The following is a 16,576-nucleotide window of genomic DNA, read 5'->3' on the forward strand; positions in this document are numbered from 1 at the left end:
GAATTCTAGATTAGGAATGTGGAGCCCATACGATTGGATAGAACAGTGATGAGAAAAGCAATTATTTGACGTCTCTCTCCTTGTAATCTCGGGCGTGATCAATCATGGGCTGGATTGGCTCAGACGGCGTTGTTTTGTCTTACCCACCCCATTGTACACTCTTCATTGAAATTTTTACAGATAAAAGCTGTCACAGAAGGTGACATAATGTAGTTGCTATGACACTCATCTGTTACGCAGTCGACTTGGGTTACCTTTTCGATGCATCCCGACCGGATGCATCAGGATTTTTATTGTTTACGTACAATAGTATGCCTATTGTTTCGATAACTTGATAGAACATATTTTTTTCAATGCTACTGTATTTATTTTTGACTCGCTCCTTTACAAAGTTGTAAACAGATTTTACTTTTCCTGATGTACTTTGTACAATCTTTACAACCAGAAACCTTATTTACAACACACAAACATAAACTAAATTTCAACTGACATCGATTTTCTCTCTTTCTTCTCCATTCCAGGTGAGCAAAGGCGTCAGGTAACCATAAGACGGCACCGAAAAGTAATTCCAACCAAATCTATTATTCCATTTTAATCAACCTCTTGTAAGATTGTTCCGGGCTCGAATCGGAGACCGACTTCATTAACCTATCCGCCGCAAAAGTCTTCCAGCCAGCATTCATTGTGTTCAACCGCAATCAATCTTGCTAGTCCTATTTGATCCTGACAAAGTGGACAGCTGGAAATTATTCATTTTCTCGTTACGGTCACCGAGCTTATGGGACACGGCATCAGCAAAGTCATCTTGTTCGCAATCTAAAAGACAGTGCTATAGGAATACAAGGTGAGCTCGGACGGTTCTAGTGTGTCCGACCTGTTTCAAGCAATTATTTAATTCTACCGGTGCGAGTCCTCCCCTTCCACGATCACAACGATTCGTTGTCTATAGGGAGTGCACCGACGGGGGTGCCTGCCTTTCGCTGCATACCATAACCGTCCAGACACGTGGACCGAGCAGATGGCACGAAATAAAAACATAAAAGTTGTATCATCAAATATTTAGTCCTGCCGGATCGGTACGGTTCGGACTACTAAAGCGAAAAGGCAAGCAGACCAGATTAGTAGATTTATTATCGGATTATCCTGTGTACCCCTCGGGCTATTGTATTCGGTACAAGTGAGGCAAGTCATAGTTCGCTGGTCGGCCAGAGCTGTGACATGATGCGTCAGATATTGTCTCGGCATTTTTGTACCTGTAACTCCGGGGTAAATTAGATAATTTGAATTCTTGTCTTGTTGGTCCGGGATCACCGAAACGAGATGCCAGCGGGTCATACACCGAACGAAGGTGGTTTGTGATGATTAAATTGTCGAATAATATTACTTAAATTTTAAATCGCATAATCCGTGTACAGATCGTGCAGGTTGACTTCCGCATTAGCGAGTCGTTTGCTGTACAAAATATTTACTGTCGCGTCGTAGATTATATTAGAGCAGAATGTGGCAAACAATATAGCGAGGTATTATAAGGGACAAATTTGAACCTATTACAAATATTTAAATTGTTTTCTGTTTTCGGTCACCGTTCGTAAATGCTATCGTTTTTTGATTGATGTTCCTACTAAACAGTAGGAAAAGTTTTTAATATAATCACCGAAAAACATCAATCAAAAAACGATAGCAAGTATTTAAATTCGAGAGAAGATTGTCATGCATTGGCCAGTGATGGTCACTCATACTCATTGACTTGAATCTGCACAGTACAAATAAGAGAGTTCAAATCATGTGCAAATGTGCAGTATTTTGTGCGAAAAAAATTTGATAGGATATAAATAAAATAATATAGGCTTCAACTTAGTAAAGCCGGTACGGCAAAAACATTATTTTACCCAGGAAAAGTGTAATATTTATGCAACTAATAATTTTGATTAGTTGCCTAAAAGCCACTTTAAAACTAAAAATGACAAATCAACCGTCTGTAAAGTTGATTGGTACAATGTGTCTATTTCTCAGAAAATATTCACAAATATTACAAACCCGAAGACTAAATCCAGAACTCGCTTGATATTGCTGTATTTTCTAGTGTTTCGTGGTATATTAACTAGTCAAAAACCTCGTATCACCAGCAATCAGGAAGCAGTAGCGACTAGCTCGAATGGCACGTTCCCCACGTTGAACGAAGATTTATGCCTTACAGTGATGTGCTTTTCATTATTTTTCTGATGGGCAGGATTGGAGATGTGGTAAGGTTAGGGATAAGGAAATTATGACACAAAGAACGTAGACAAAACGGAAGTATTCGTTCACTCCTAAGTAAATAAATAATATATCAACACCCACGAGGAGAAATTGAAATAACAGAACGCCAACAGCCCCGAAGAGATATTGTCAGTCATATACGACTTAAACTGATTTAGGTTTATAAAGTTTTGCCGTGACTGTTTGGAGGCCATAGTTCAGTTTAAATCCCTTTTTTCATCAGACCTTTCAAGGATTGGTCTAAGGTCCTCAGTAACGACAAATTTTGTCGAAAACTGTGGTTCCACGGTACTGAAGTACAGCACACTTTACTCCATTACAGTATAATGCATCAATACCTCTCTTCCACCAGCAAACTACAAATCACGCAATTCAAAGCGTTTAATATGCCTATCAAATCCAAAATGGTTAGCTGCTGTCAATGCTTTGAAAATTAAGTAGTTCTTTCAGTGTGTTTATAATCACCAACGACAATGGTCACTCAATGGATACTCAGCATACTTTCAGCCTCTGTCAGCGCAAAGCGAACGACAAAAACGGTTATTTTAAACTTGTGTAGATTGTATTAAGAACAAAGGAAACCTTTAAGTCTGTTCTTGTCGAGTGATCTATCGAATCTTGTAAGTTGCAGGAGCAAGAAGTGGAGCTCCGACCAAATACGTTGGTCTTACTTTCCTAGTTCTCCCAACGAAGTTTTAGCAATAAGGATGCAGTTGAAGTAACTTATTTCTTGCTTACTAAAACTGCAAAGTAAAACGCATGGTTGAACTATTAAACACACTGATTTTTGCATAGACAATTAAAAACGTTCTAGTTCCGTCATCAGATAATACAATACTGAATATCATACTGAGTTCAGTGCCTCAAAATCAACAGCCAGCACCAGTAAATTAATAACAATGACGGAAGGTTCACACTTATGACCAGTACGTGTAAGAAGCAAGGAATAAAATCTGATTGCGAGCATCAAGAGAGTATAAACGATGACAACATAGATGTGTACAACGATGAGAGAGAAATGAATGACCCCGAAGATGCTGTTGGCTGGGAAACAAATGATTCCCCGTCGCGAAAAAAGGTTTTTTCCACGTGAAATGGCAAGTCGCGCACACGAGACATTAACACAAGATGGTTGCAAATATTTTCAATAATTCAGTTAAATTGTACATAATTGAAACCACAAAAAGCAAATTATACTATACTTTTATTCATATGGTTTAATATGTCAAATATTTTTCAACCATACTGGAATTAAAATAAATAGAAATGAATTGATGTTTTAATTAATTTTAAATCAACTGTCAAATTATAACAAAATTCGTTACCGTGCTTCACGGTAAGTCGTGTCTATTTGTGGAAAGATTTAATTTAACATCTTTTGACTTGCTCCAAATACGAATATGCAAAAAAAGTTTAAAAAACAATGCAGCTTTTAATGTGTGGCACCGAAACTACCGGTTTTTACTTTTGTTCAGTACCGGTTTTTCGGTACTAGAAATGGGTCGATATTCCTAGGATTTTCCGCACCGGTATAACCGGTACCACAACCCTAGATTAGTCGTCAATACTGCAAAATTACTGCTGTAATTTCTCTGCAATAGTCATTTTTGTTAGGGGAAACTTTGCCACTGCGACCACTATTCAGATTATCTTTAGTGGCTGCCCCTGTTTGCTCTACATGGTACAAATTACCCGAATCCAATATAGTTGGAAGCGAGTTGTTTGTTTGTCTACATGTGTCATCCCAACCGGGTAGTACAATATTAATGTAGCTAAGGATCCGTTTAGGACAGCTATGCCATACCTCGCGAGGCGTCATAAGATGCCTTCCGAAGTATCGCTCCCTTCGAAGAAATAGTACTGCACAATGGCAGAGAATATGTTCCGAGCTTTCGGGCTCGTGGTTATAGAATCGACAATTGTCATCTTGACTTTTGCCAATTTTTTTCAGATGATACTTAGCAGGACAATGTCCCGTAAATAAACTTGTGATTATGAGTAAATCTTTTCGTTTTAGATCCATTTGTTTTTTGGCTCTCGTTGTATCTGGATGTATGAATTTCTTAGCTTGTCGAACGCCTTCTACGTTACGCCGGACGTTTAATAGTTGGTCCCTTGCCCAAACCGAAAGTTTGATATGCCTAGAAATGGTTGTGGTCCAACAAACATGTTTGATGAACCACGCCTCGCTAATTCATCGGTCACTTCGTTACCCTCGATTCTTTGGCGGCCAGGTACCCAGAATATCATTACTTTATTCCGAGTTGCAATTTGTTGTAAAGATGTGATGCACTCCCAAACTAGCTTGGACTCACATTTCGACGACCTTAATGCCAACAGTGCTGTTTGGATGTCCGAGAAGAAGATTGCATGTCTGTAGTTTCGTTTCCTACAGACCTCCGAGTAGATGTATATTGCATATACCTCAGCCTGGAAAACTGTAGGCCACTTTCCCATTGATATCGCTTCTTTACTTCTTGATCCGTAGACTCCCGAGCCAGTCAACTCACCCATTTTAGAACCATCCGTATAGAATGATATTGTACCTTGAGGCAGTATGGGACCCCCTACATCCCATATCTAACGATCGACTATGTGGACCTCATATGAGATATCGCAGTTCGGTTTAGCCTCCATTTTATCTTGAACTGTAGTCAAGACAGTGTTTAGTTTGAATTCCTTTATTATACTCAGGTGACCATTTAAATCCCCATCAAATAGTGGTTTACCCTTTAGCACTCTCAGAGAGCCAAGCCACGCTTCCCTCATAACATGTTTGTGTAATGAAGGTAGATGAAGCATGTCTTCCATAACTGTAGTGGGTGTTAATTTCATAGCGCCTGTGATAGAGAGACAGGCTAGCTTCTGCACTTTAGTTAGGTTAGCTTTAGCTGCAATCGTTTTGGTTCTTAGGACTTCCCAGCAAACTATAACTGTCTACCACACTGAATGTCAGATCTCTGTACATAGGTTCGTCTATGTATGGAGAACCCAAAGTCCGAATACGCAATTGCATTACTGCAAGGCAGTTACATATCTTATGATGTGAAGTTGCGTAGTAGGATTCACAAAGATCACACGAATAAAACTCAACATGCTGAATAGTAGCAGTGTGACAATTGAGTTTGCAATGTCCTGTCAGTGCCATGACTAGAATACTGCAATCGTGTTTGGAAAAATACAGCAAATTTTTAGACATTTTCGAACTCACATCAGGATGAAAAGTTTTTCTTTGAATGCAAGTTCACCATCAGTTGCAGTGCCCGCTCTAACCATTTCGTCCGCCCATTCATTTCCAGTAATACCGGAATGACAGGGTATCCATAGAAGGTAAATAGCATTTGAAATGCTGAGTTCTTTAATTTGAGCTCGACATGCGATTACGAATTTCGATCTCAACTCTGCCGAGTAAAGTGCTTTCAGGGCAGCCTGACTGTCAGAGCAAAAATAGATTCTTTTACCGCAAATTCCCTGCTGAAGTGCCGATTGTCTGCCGCACAGAATCGCAAAGATTTATGCTTGGAATATGATACAGTATCTACCAAGCGAATGAGATTGGTTTAATCTCATTTCATGACAACACCAGCACCGGATTGGCCCTTCAACAAAGAACCGTCAGTATAACAAACTACGTATTCTTCAAGTTCTTGCCTCGCGAGGAGGAATTCTCAAAAAAAAATTTTAATGGAAAACTACATGTGAGTGTAAGGTCACTGGGAGCAAGTGTATACTCATCCCAAGTAACCATTTAGGGCCACAATCACAGGCTAGTAAGCTTAAGACGGTATGCACAAAAAAGTGCTTCTTTTTTCAGAACCACATAAAGTGGTTTTATGTTCAAGAGTGCCTCTAGAGCAGTAGTAGGTGCTGTCGAGAACGCACCAGCAGAGCTCAGTCATCCCCATCAAGACCTCTGAAGATGGTTTAACCTTGGTTGGATTATCATAACTTCTCCCTTCTGCCACCAAACAAGGCAACCGTAAACCAGTAGATCAACTGAATGTACTTGGGTTTGAGTCCCACTGATTTGCTGAAAGCCCATCTACATTGACCGAAAGGCAAGCAAGCTTTCTTGATCCTGAAATCGGAGTGAGCTGTTCAATTGAATTTTGAGTCAAGAATTAACCCAGCGTATTTAACGTGATCTGCGACAATGATTTCAGATCCAAATAACTGCAATGAACGAGCTCCGGTTGTAAAGGGCGAACACGAAATTATTGCGACACATTCAACAGGGCATAACTTTTTTACCATTCGGTAAAAATCAACCAAATTTTGCACACTTTCTCATTGATGTGTATTGTTTACATGCTGTCAAACTCGAAGTCGTGTTTTTCGATTCAACGAAAATTGAGGTGAACCAACGCGAATCGATAGAACAAATTCTTTCCAAACACCTGGAATTTCCTGATCTGTCGCACCGGCAGATGGGAAAAATGTTGAACATTCACCATTCAACCGTCTCCAGATTGTTGAAGCGGTTCCAGGAGCGGTTGACGTTGGACCACGGCAAAGGAGCTGGAAGAAAACCGGGACCGGAGAACAAAAAGACGGAGGGAAAGGCGGATGATTAAAGCAAATCCCAACGTCTCAAGCCGTGGTTTGGCTAAAAAGATCGGCATGTCGCAGAGCTACGTTCAGAATGCAAAGAAGAGAGTTGGACTACATACATACAAGGTACAGAACTTTCCAAACCGCGATGAGCGGCAACAATCGACAGCTAAGACTCGGGCACGGAAGCTCTACGAGAAGATGCTGACAAAATATGGCTGCTGTGTGATGGACGGCGAAACGTATATAAAAGCCGATTTTAAGCAAATTCCGGGGTTGAAGGTTTTCACCGGCAAGAGCAAGTTCTATGTGGACGACAAATTTAAGAAGAAGAAAATGTCGAAGTTCGCCTCCAAATATCTCATTTGGCAGGCCATCTGCTCTTGCGGACTGAGGAGTGAGCCTTTCGTAACAAAGGGCACAGTAAATGGCGAGATCTACAAATCTGAGTGCCTCGAGAAGCGCCTTTTGCCGTTCTTGCAGCAGCACGACGAAGCTCCGCTATTTTGGCCAGATTTGGCATCATGCCACTATTCTAAAAGTGTCCTGGAGTGCTATGAGGCCAATTCTGTCCATTTTGTTCCAAAGGACATGAATCCGCCAAACTGTCCGGAGCTGCGCCCTGTGGAGAAGTACTGGGCAATGATGAAGCGGGAACTTCGGAAGAGCAAGAAGACAGTCAAAGACGAGAAGGACATGTTAAGAAAATGGAAAAAAAACTGAGAAACTGGTACCGGATGACACTGTAAAGACTTTGATGGAGGGCATCAAGCGAAAATGCGATTAATTTTACACTCAAGGCTCCATCGATCTTTTGATTTTTGAAGTAAATATATGTATAAAACTACCCTAAAATTTTGGTTTGATTTTAAACATTATAAGAAACTTGGCATGACATTTTCGGTGTCGCCATAATTTCGTGTCAGCCCTTTAAGAAGTTCTGTGGTGTAATTCTGGCGTATCAATTGAAGAAAGATAATAAAAAATATACGTAAACTTTTCTAATTCGTCTCAGAGGAATTTTATTAGATTCATCGTCTTGATAAGCATTTCGCCACAGTCGTTAAATATAAATTGCCCCCAAGAATCTCGAATGACCTGCAGACGGCTCTCACAATAATTCGGTTCTATTTACAACCCAGCCTGAAAGAGTTTACTCCAAATACCCGTTCAATTTTCATAGATCATCCGAAAATGATCGAAATAATCGCTATTTCGCATTGTATTGCAGTTATTTCCTCCCCTAGCCAGCGAGTAATCTCATTTGTGCTTGCATTTTTGCTGAACTTTCCATCAGCACAACAAAAATATCAACAGCCGAAGCAAAAATACCAAAGTTCCCCAGTCTCGGTTCCACAACAATTGAGCCAAACCGACGTTAATCGCCTTATTTTGAGCGTTTGATAGTGGATGGAAGAGGAAAACGAAGCTGATGTGAGGAAGTGGAAAAGATAATGCTAGAAAGTCAGCTTCTTCGCTGAAAACCCAGTGATCTCGGAATGTGCAAGGAGAAATGCTACAACCAAAAAAAAAACAGTGGAAAAAGTAGAATCGAGGGACCAAATCAGGCAGACAGGCAACCAGCCAGCAGAACGGGTCCTCATGCCGGACCCTCCTGGCTTGCCTGGCAGTGCGAGAACAGCTTTATTATCGAGTAATTTCCTGTTTCGAGACAACAAGGCGCCTTCGGAATCGCTTCACCGCGCCTCGAAGTCACGTCCACTGCCACGCTTACCACCCATTCCCGGGGAACCGGAACGATAACGAGTGCTAGTGTGAAGACTTTGCGCAAAACGGTCCTGAATCAGCAGCGGCGACGGCGATGAAGCGAAACGGATTTTGGGAACGGATCAACTTCTGCCATTCGAGTTGAGCACGAATTGCAGCCAGCAGCGCCGAATGTACAGACTTGCAGCTTGAAGCGGTTTGAATTATCACGGGGAAACGAAAGGGGGGGGGGGGGGTGAACGATGAAAATCGGCGAAACGAATAATTCTACCCGAAAGGAAGCGGGCTCTGGAAAAATGGTCAATTGATATTTCAAGGAAATATTACAGTTCATTTATTGCTTATTTTATTTCTGATGAAGTACGGTTGGCTTGGTTTATGCGAGAGTCTCAACAAGCGACATCAAACGTTGACAGCGCCACCAGCGTACCAGCAGGGATTGTCGGTAATAAATATCAGCAAGAGTACTCCGAACAAACGTCGTTGAATTGGTTCCAATCAATCGTTCCGAGGGATTAGGAGCTGTACAAGTTTCAACGTTTACACACAGAAAGTAAGCGAAGATGATAAATAATCTTGTGTTATTCTTATTTGATTGCCTAAATACGAACGGCGCCGCGTTTGTGATGATGTCGATAGGTTCGAAGAAGAAGCAGTCTGTGCTGTAGACTGTGAAACTAGACAGTAGCTCAAGATGAATACGATTTCTTTTATTTTTAAACACTGGTAGCTTTTCCAAAGAATAAATGATAAGCAGGTGTCTAAGGTAATTAACATTTTTTCAAAAAATATTGTGCTGGTGGACCCTTTATCCGAATTATAAAATAACAGACCGAACATGGTTATTTTGTATTGACGGCGATTCTGAAACCAAAAGACATCCAAGTGGTTGTTACTTTTAACCTTACCGATTACATGATTGAGTTCTTTACTGTTCACAGGTTTTCCAGTTTACACTTTCAAACATACTTAGCTAGGGATCTTAATACTAACTTCAGACCATAAAAAGAGGTTATCATTATATTTGATTTATACATCGAGTTAAGATGGACATTATAATTTCAAATGTTTCTATGTTTACGAGGTTATGCAACCAAGCCCGTAGCTAGTAATCCTTAAAGTTACCACTTCTACATATGACTGATAAAAAGGGACAACCGTAAGTATACTATTCAATTTTTAATATTATCGAAGACAAATTCTTCTAGTTCAGAAAGATCCTTCGAACGATGGCAAAAGGCAGACCACTAACATTGTTCGACAAAATAAATAGACTCATGTGTGTCGAGACCCGATACGGCCCGTCGGAAAAAGAAAATAAATGATGAAAAATGCGTTCTCCGTTTGTCTCTCATACGATAGGATCGGTTCCTATGAGCATCTCAGTATTTTTGTATCATCAACCCAGTGGGACTGAAAATAACGAAAAATAAAAAAAATCATTTGACTACTAAACTAAAAGACATAATTGAACGGTATATTCAATATCACTCTCTCAAAGTTAAAAAAGTGAAATGAATGTTGGAAAAGAGCTCCTTATGGCCAAAATCACACAATTTCGAAACCATTAAATTTGAAGACCTACTATCTCAGAAGTAGCCCCATCAGTGGTGCAAATTTTCATTTTCAAATGCCAACTTTCAGCTCAATCAAACCCAACCATGATTCAAATTCAAAGCCTCCCTTAATCATTCACTTTCAAGTTGGTGGGTTTTTCATAACCAAACCATACGTTTTCATTTCAAATTGATGCTTTTTCATTCACCAACCAAAGTTGTCATCTGCTCTGTAGAGGCCAGCTTAGGTTAAATGTTGACATATCTTGTGTTTTAAAGCTTACATGAACAGTAAGAAGTATGTTCAGAATAGTTTTGCTTGAAAAATCTAGTCAATATCCCAGTACAGAGATATTCACAGGGTCAATGAAATCGAAAATGAATGGAAAATGATGGAACAGCCCGGCTGTTTGAATGAATCATGAAAACGAAAAACTGCGAATTGAACATAGTAGGGCATGATTTGAGATTTGTTCTTCCTTCAATTTCAAAACAACCTGGCAAAAATTTGCAGCTCTGAGCCCCACAACCAGAGGAGAAATACGTTCCCATCACATACCCACGGTGTGTCTAAAACCATTATTAACTGAAAAAATGACCATAAATTTGGCATACGGCATTCGAAAGATACAGTATCCAAGTATCTTCTCAGTGAATTTTAAAATGATCCATCGAGAGATTCGAGAGAAATGGCGATTTCAAGTTTTATGATACGTTTCATAAGGCTACCAGCAAACACCCACGGGTTTGATCCTATCTTTATAAACAAAAAAATATTTGTCTACTTATTGGGTACTTGGCATTCGAAAGATATAGTAATCAAGTATATCCGCTGAAAGTTTGAAAATATTTCATTGACGGAATCGAAAGTTATAACGATTTGAATGCGGTATGCGGTCAATGATGGGTTTTCTACCAGATTTCAAGCATGAAGCCATATTTGTCCTTTGACTATATACGTGTCGCTGTTTCAAAGAAAAACCTTACCATTTAATTGCACAAATATAATGCCCAAAAGGTGTTACTTATATGCTGCGATGAAAAAATATGAAAATAGGGTTCTACCTAACGTTAACTATAACGTGTAAATTAAAAAAATTGATTAAAATTTGGAATGTTTACTTAAAAAGGCCATATATCAGTGGTTTGTTAACTGACTCTAATTGTTTTTTCATTACGTAACTGGCAGACGTTCTATCAACAATTTTCCGGTAGAAGAATATAAAATAGAGTTCACTACCTCAAATAATAGACAATATAAACGATCTCAACTATATGTATTAGGCAGCCCTAAGTTTGTGCCGCTAAAACAACAAAAATGATCCATAAAAAATTGAAAAACGATCCATAAAAAAGTTGTCCATGTTCCATAAAACAGTGTGAATGATCCATAAAAAAGTGTGATTTGATCCATAGATTATGTAAAATTGAACCATAAAATGGTCGCAAAAGAGCACTAAAATAGTAATAAAAGAGCAATTAAAATCAACCAATGCCCCATAAAAATATTGGAAATGTTCCATAAAATGATACATTTTGCGCCATAAATTAACTGACATTGATCCATAGAATATTAACAATGTACATTAAAACACGTCTATATGTTCAATAATATCGACAAAAATGTTCCACGGTATTACAAATTGGAGCAATAAAATGTCAGAAAAAGTTCCATAAATTTGATAAAAAATGTTTGCTAAATAATTTTTCTTGGTCCATAGAAGATGTATTAGAAATGATTCATATATCGAACGTTAAATTATGGTTCATGGATATTTACAAAACGATCCATAGGAAAAGAAAATGTAAAATGATCCATTAATATGTGCTTATGCATCAGAAAAATTAAATGTAATGAATTCATTCGAAATTTTTGCTATTCGAACTAATAATAAAGTTTATTACATTTGGTTGTAATGTCAAAGTACAACAAACAATGCATACATTATAGTTAAACTTCAGCTTCCGTATCCCACTAGTCAGCTAACTGACCTTAGCTAACCTGAAATCATTATGGCAACTCTTTAAACGTCAGGGTATTTATGATATTAGAGCGCTGAAAGTTATTAGACCACTGATACAGGCTGGTATGAGTCGCAAATACTATCTGAATAACTATCTGAAGCGAAAGCGGACACATTATACACGAACACTGACTAATGTGGCTACGCCACATCGCTTTCTAGTGCACTGTCCGACTTCGCTACCGCTCAGTCGGCTTTTAACTAGCTATAGCCCCTATGTTTAAGTAAACCGGGCAAACGAGAGGACCACAGGTTTGCTTGCATTTCCAACTACGGGATAATCAATGCCTCGTCCAACGGATCCTCAGCGGCTTTGCGCCGCTTCGGATCCTTGGCCTCGGATATGCGGCCAAGCCGCATCACACTAGCTCCCAGTATAAGCTCACTTGTTAAAACACTGTCACTGTTATGAGAATTATTAAGTACAATTTATTTTTTCAATTTACAATAAAATTTCGCATGAATTCATTAATTTTTTTTCTAGTTCATAAGCACATATTAATGGATCGTTTTACATTTTCTTTTCTTATGGATCGTTTTGTAAATATCCATGAACCATAATTTAACGTTCGATATATGAATCATTTCAAATGTTCATTTATACATCTTTTATGGACCAAGTAAAATTATTTAGCAAAAATTTTCATCAAATTTATGGAACTTTTTCTGACATTTTATTGCTCCAATTTGTAATACCGTGAAACATTTTTGTCGATATTATTGAACATATAGACGTGTTTTAATGTACATTGTTAATATTCTATGGATCAATGTCAGTTAATTTATGGCGCAAAATGTATCATTTTATGGAACATTTCCAATATTTTTATGGGGCATTGGTTGATTTTAATTGCTCTTTTATTACTATTTTAGTGCTCTTTTGCGACCATTTTATGGTTCAATTTTACATAGTCTATGGATCAAATCACCCTTTTTTATGGATCATTCACACTGTTTTATGGATTTTCAGTTTTGTTTTATGGAACATTGACAACTTTTTTATGGATCGTTTTACAATTCTTTATGGATTATTTAAAATATTTTATTTGCAAAAGTACATTTTCCCATATGTATTATCATTATTTAGTCAATTTTTTTTTTATTAAAAACGATGACATATCGATTTCTATACATTGGTTCAATGCAGCGAACGCAAACTAAAAAGCATAGAAAACAAAATCATAAATTCAATATATACATATAAAAATATGAAGGTATTTGCTGATTCAGAGCAATTTATGTTATGGTACGGTTTTTGTTGAAAATTTTATGCATTCGATTTGCTGGTTGGGTTGGCAGATGTCAAAAACTGGTCAAAGGAGATGTTATCAATACAAATGCATCTGTTCTCATCCTTAACTATTGTCAGTTTTATTGTCTAAATGAATTTAACAAGAGAATTTAACATTCAGATGCTTTTTAGTTTGACAATGGACCAACTAGCTGAGGTCCAACTAAAAAGCGTTAAAAATTATCCAACCAGCGAATCATGACTGTGTTAGTTTCAACATTTCATACATCCACAATTTGTAGTACACTCTGTCCAGATAGCTTAAGACCACCAGTGTTTAATGACACATCAAACGAAATTTACAGACATTCAAAGAAACTATATATAGTTTAGTGAGCCCTACATTTGTGCATCATTCTGTGGTAATTACCTTTTCTGTAAAGAATATATTACTCTTCTGGACTCAACTTTATTTATTTACGCTGTCTATTTAACTTAAGACCACCATTGATTTTGTTTTTATCATCGTGAAATACGTTTTATTTATAATGATTTCAACACTTCAATAATCGGTCACTTTACCATTCCTGTTAATGACCTGAAACATACGATTAGACATACTGTTTACCAAGTTTTGAAGAATATTTTTTTCAATATTTTCCCAAGCTTCCAAAATCGCTGATTTTAGCTCATCTACAGTAGCATACTGCTTCCCGTCAGCATAAATCCTGCGAACCATAATTCCCCACAGGTTTTCCACAGGATTCAAATCTGAGGAGCAAGCTGGCCAATCGAGTAAATCGATTTTACGGCCCCTGATCCACCCCTTGGTTTCCTTGCTGGTATGAATTGCTGCATTATCCTGCTGAAACGTAAACTTTTTACGTCGAAATCGTTGCATAAATGGTAGCAGACACGTTTCTAGCACCTAGATGTAGTCCTTGCTATTCATTTTAAATGAAGTGAATGCAAGGTTGAGCTTTCCAGATGCACAGAATCCTGCCCACACCATACATGAACCTCCCCCAAAGTTCCGCGTCGTGAAATACTGCTCATCTTTTCGCAGATCACGCCAATATCTATTGAAACCATCAGGTCCATCTAGGTTGAATTTTTTCTCATCACTGAAGATCACCTGGAAGTGAACAAAACAGTTTTACAGCTTCCTGTTATTAACATACCATAATCATGTTCAAAATAGTTCAAGATAATAACTCCTACGGAATACTTACCATAGTCCACTGTCGATTCATATTAGCTTTTTCAAAGTTCAAGCGCCTCTCAATGTGGGAAGAAGTAAGATTTGGAGCTTTTGCCTTCTTTGCTCTTTTTATGTAGGGACTTTTAACCAGAACCTGACGAATAGTCTCCCGACTAATGTCCAAATTCAGTTCTTGCTTAATATTCCTTAACGATTTCGTAGAGTTCGAAGCGATTCTAACAATTTTCCGTCTTTCTCTTCCGGAAAGTTTTGATTTACGATTTGATAAGCTTAGAAAGCAAGAAAGAGTTTGAAATATTCCTGAAGAAAAACTTTGTTTTCGATTTTATGGAGTATTCTCAATGTTCTGTCACGTTACAACCAGAATCGGTCACGTTACAGTTCTGCATTTTCATTGAAACAAGGATATCAAGACAATCGTACACAAATCATCCTTAATCTAGGAACTGAGTATTAATGGGAAATTTCATGTTTATTTTGAAAAACATATTGGTTTTGATGAACAAACGTGAAAAAAGGTCGTAATTTCACGAACTAACATATTAAGTCGAAAGAAAATCCAAAATAACTTGAAAACATCTGCATTTTGAAAGATAATTTTACATGAGCATTTTGAATTGAAAACCCATTTTGAAATACATTCTATAACTAAATTATTTAAAGAAAAAAAAATAAAGAAAAATTCAAAATTAAAAGAATTATTGAAATATGTTAAAACTTTTTATTGTTATTTTCTCTACGATGCAATTATATTTTAAAGTTTTTTTATTAGCAATTAAATTTTAAACGTGTTATGTTTTTTGCGTTTGGTATTTGTGAGTAATTTATTAAAAGGGCATATTTTCACTACTAGATATTTTGTTGAAAAAAAATCAAAACATTTCGAAAAAAAATTCTTACGAGCATTTTGCTTCGAAACTATATTTAGTATTAATATTGTTTAAGAAAATTATATTTATGACAGTCAAATACTAAGAAATTTAGAAGAATACTTGAAGTTACAAATGTTTTCTTACTAATAACTTCCTAATAGTGCAATTATAGTTTCATCGGTTTACAAGCTATCGTTAACAAAAAAACGTGTTTAATCCACCTAACAGTGTGATGAGACATTTCTTATAACTCTTATCACTCTTCGGATATTATATCGTTTGAGAGCATTTAGAACTTGATGCTTCGCGATGTTTTTGATAACACATACTAAATGGAATAGTGGCAGGACTCAGAGAATCGCTCAAATCAGCATAGGACAACATCAGTGCTAGAAATCTCAAACCAAATCAATGGGAAAGCGAAAAAATGGCCCATAAAATAGACATACCAACGAATTATTGTTAATGCTCTGTTAATAAAATATCTATATTGTGGTGGGAAAACTGATTTTTCCTAAAGGGGTTATATATTGTACTGAAACAAAAAAAACGATTTTTTTTAATCGATCTGAAGTTTATATTTTACTCAAATTTCCAACGCGACTGAGAACTAATAAATCAACGCTTTTTCTTGAAAAGGGCGATACTAGCAGTGATACCATTCAAAGAAAATCAACAGTGTATATTTCCAGACTTGGTTTTATTTCCTATTTAAGAACTATTGTATTTTTTTGCATCCTAGATTGCATGATTCAGTGATCGAAACCCAAAACTTCATAAAGTATTTGAAATTATTAAATTAAAATTTGTTTTTGCTATTGAAATTGACAAAATGATAGTATCGCCCCTTTGGCGATTGTTTACTTTTTCGGTCCCATCTATCAGCATTGAAGTATCGCCCTTACGTTTTTTTACAATAACTACCGTTTTACACCACCGATTTCGTCCGGGTTTTTTCAATAGAGATCATTGTTACTATTTACAGCTGGTATCAGTTTGATAATCCTAAAAAATACGAAAATAACAGTTTCGCCTCTAAACTGCTAGCAAAAAAAGTATCGCCCTGTTTGTTTGCATGGAGCGTGGAGGGCGAAACTTTAAATAAACAAACAAAAATACAGTTTCGCCTGTTG

The 16,576-nt window shown here is 37.4% G+C and overlaps 1 protein-coding gene across 1 annotated transcript in view; it reads left to right on the forward strand.

Moving 5' to 3' along the window:
* The first annotated feature begins 731 nt into the window (after positions 1-731).
* LOC131680791 (connectin-like) overlaps positions 732-16,576 on the forward strand; it is a 76,391-nt gene continuing 60,546 nt past the window's right edge. Inside the window, exon 1 of the mRNA XM_058961502.1 lies at positions 732-844. The gene's annotated coding sequence lies outside the window, so the exon portion shown is untranslated. The remainder of the gene's footprint in view (positions 845-16,576) is intronic.

The sequence above is a fragment of the Topomyia yanbarensis genome, chromosome 2, assembly GCF_030247195.1.
Source record: "Topomyia yanbarensis strain Yona2022 chromosome 2, ASM3024719v1, whole genome shotgun sequence".
In the NCBI taxonomy this organism is placed as follows: Eukaryota; Metazoa; Arthropoda; class Insecta; order Diptera; family Culicidae; genus Topomyia; species Topomyia yanbarensis.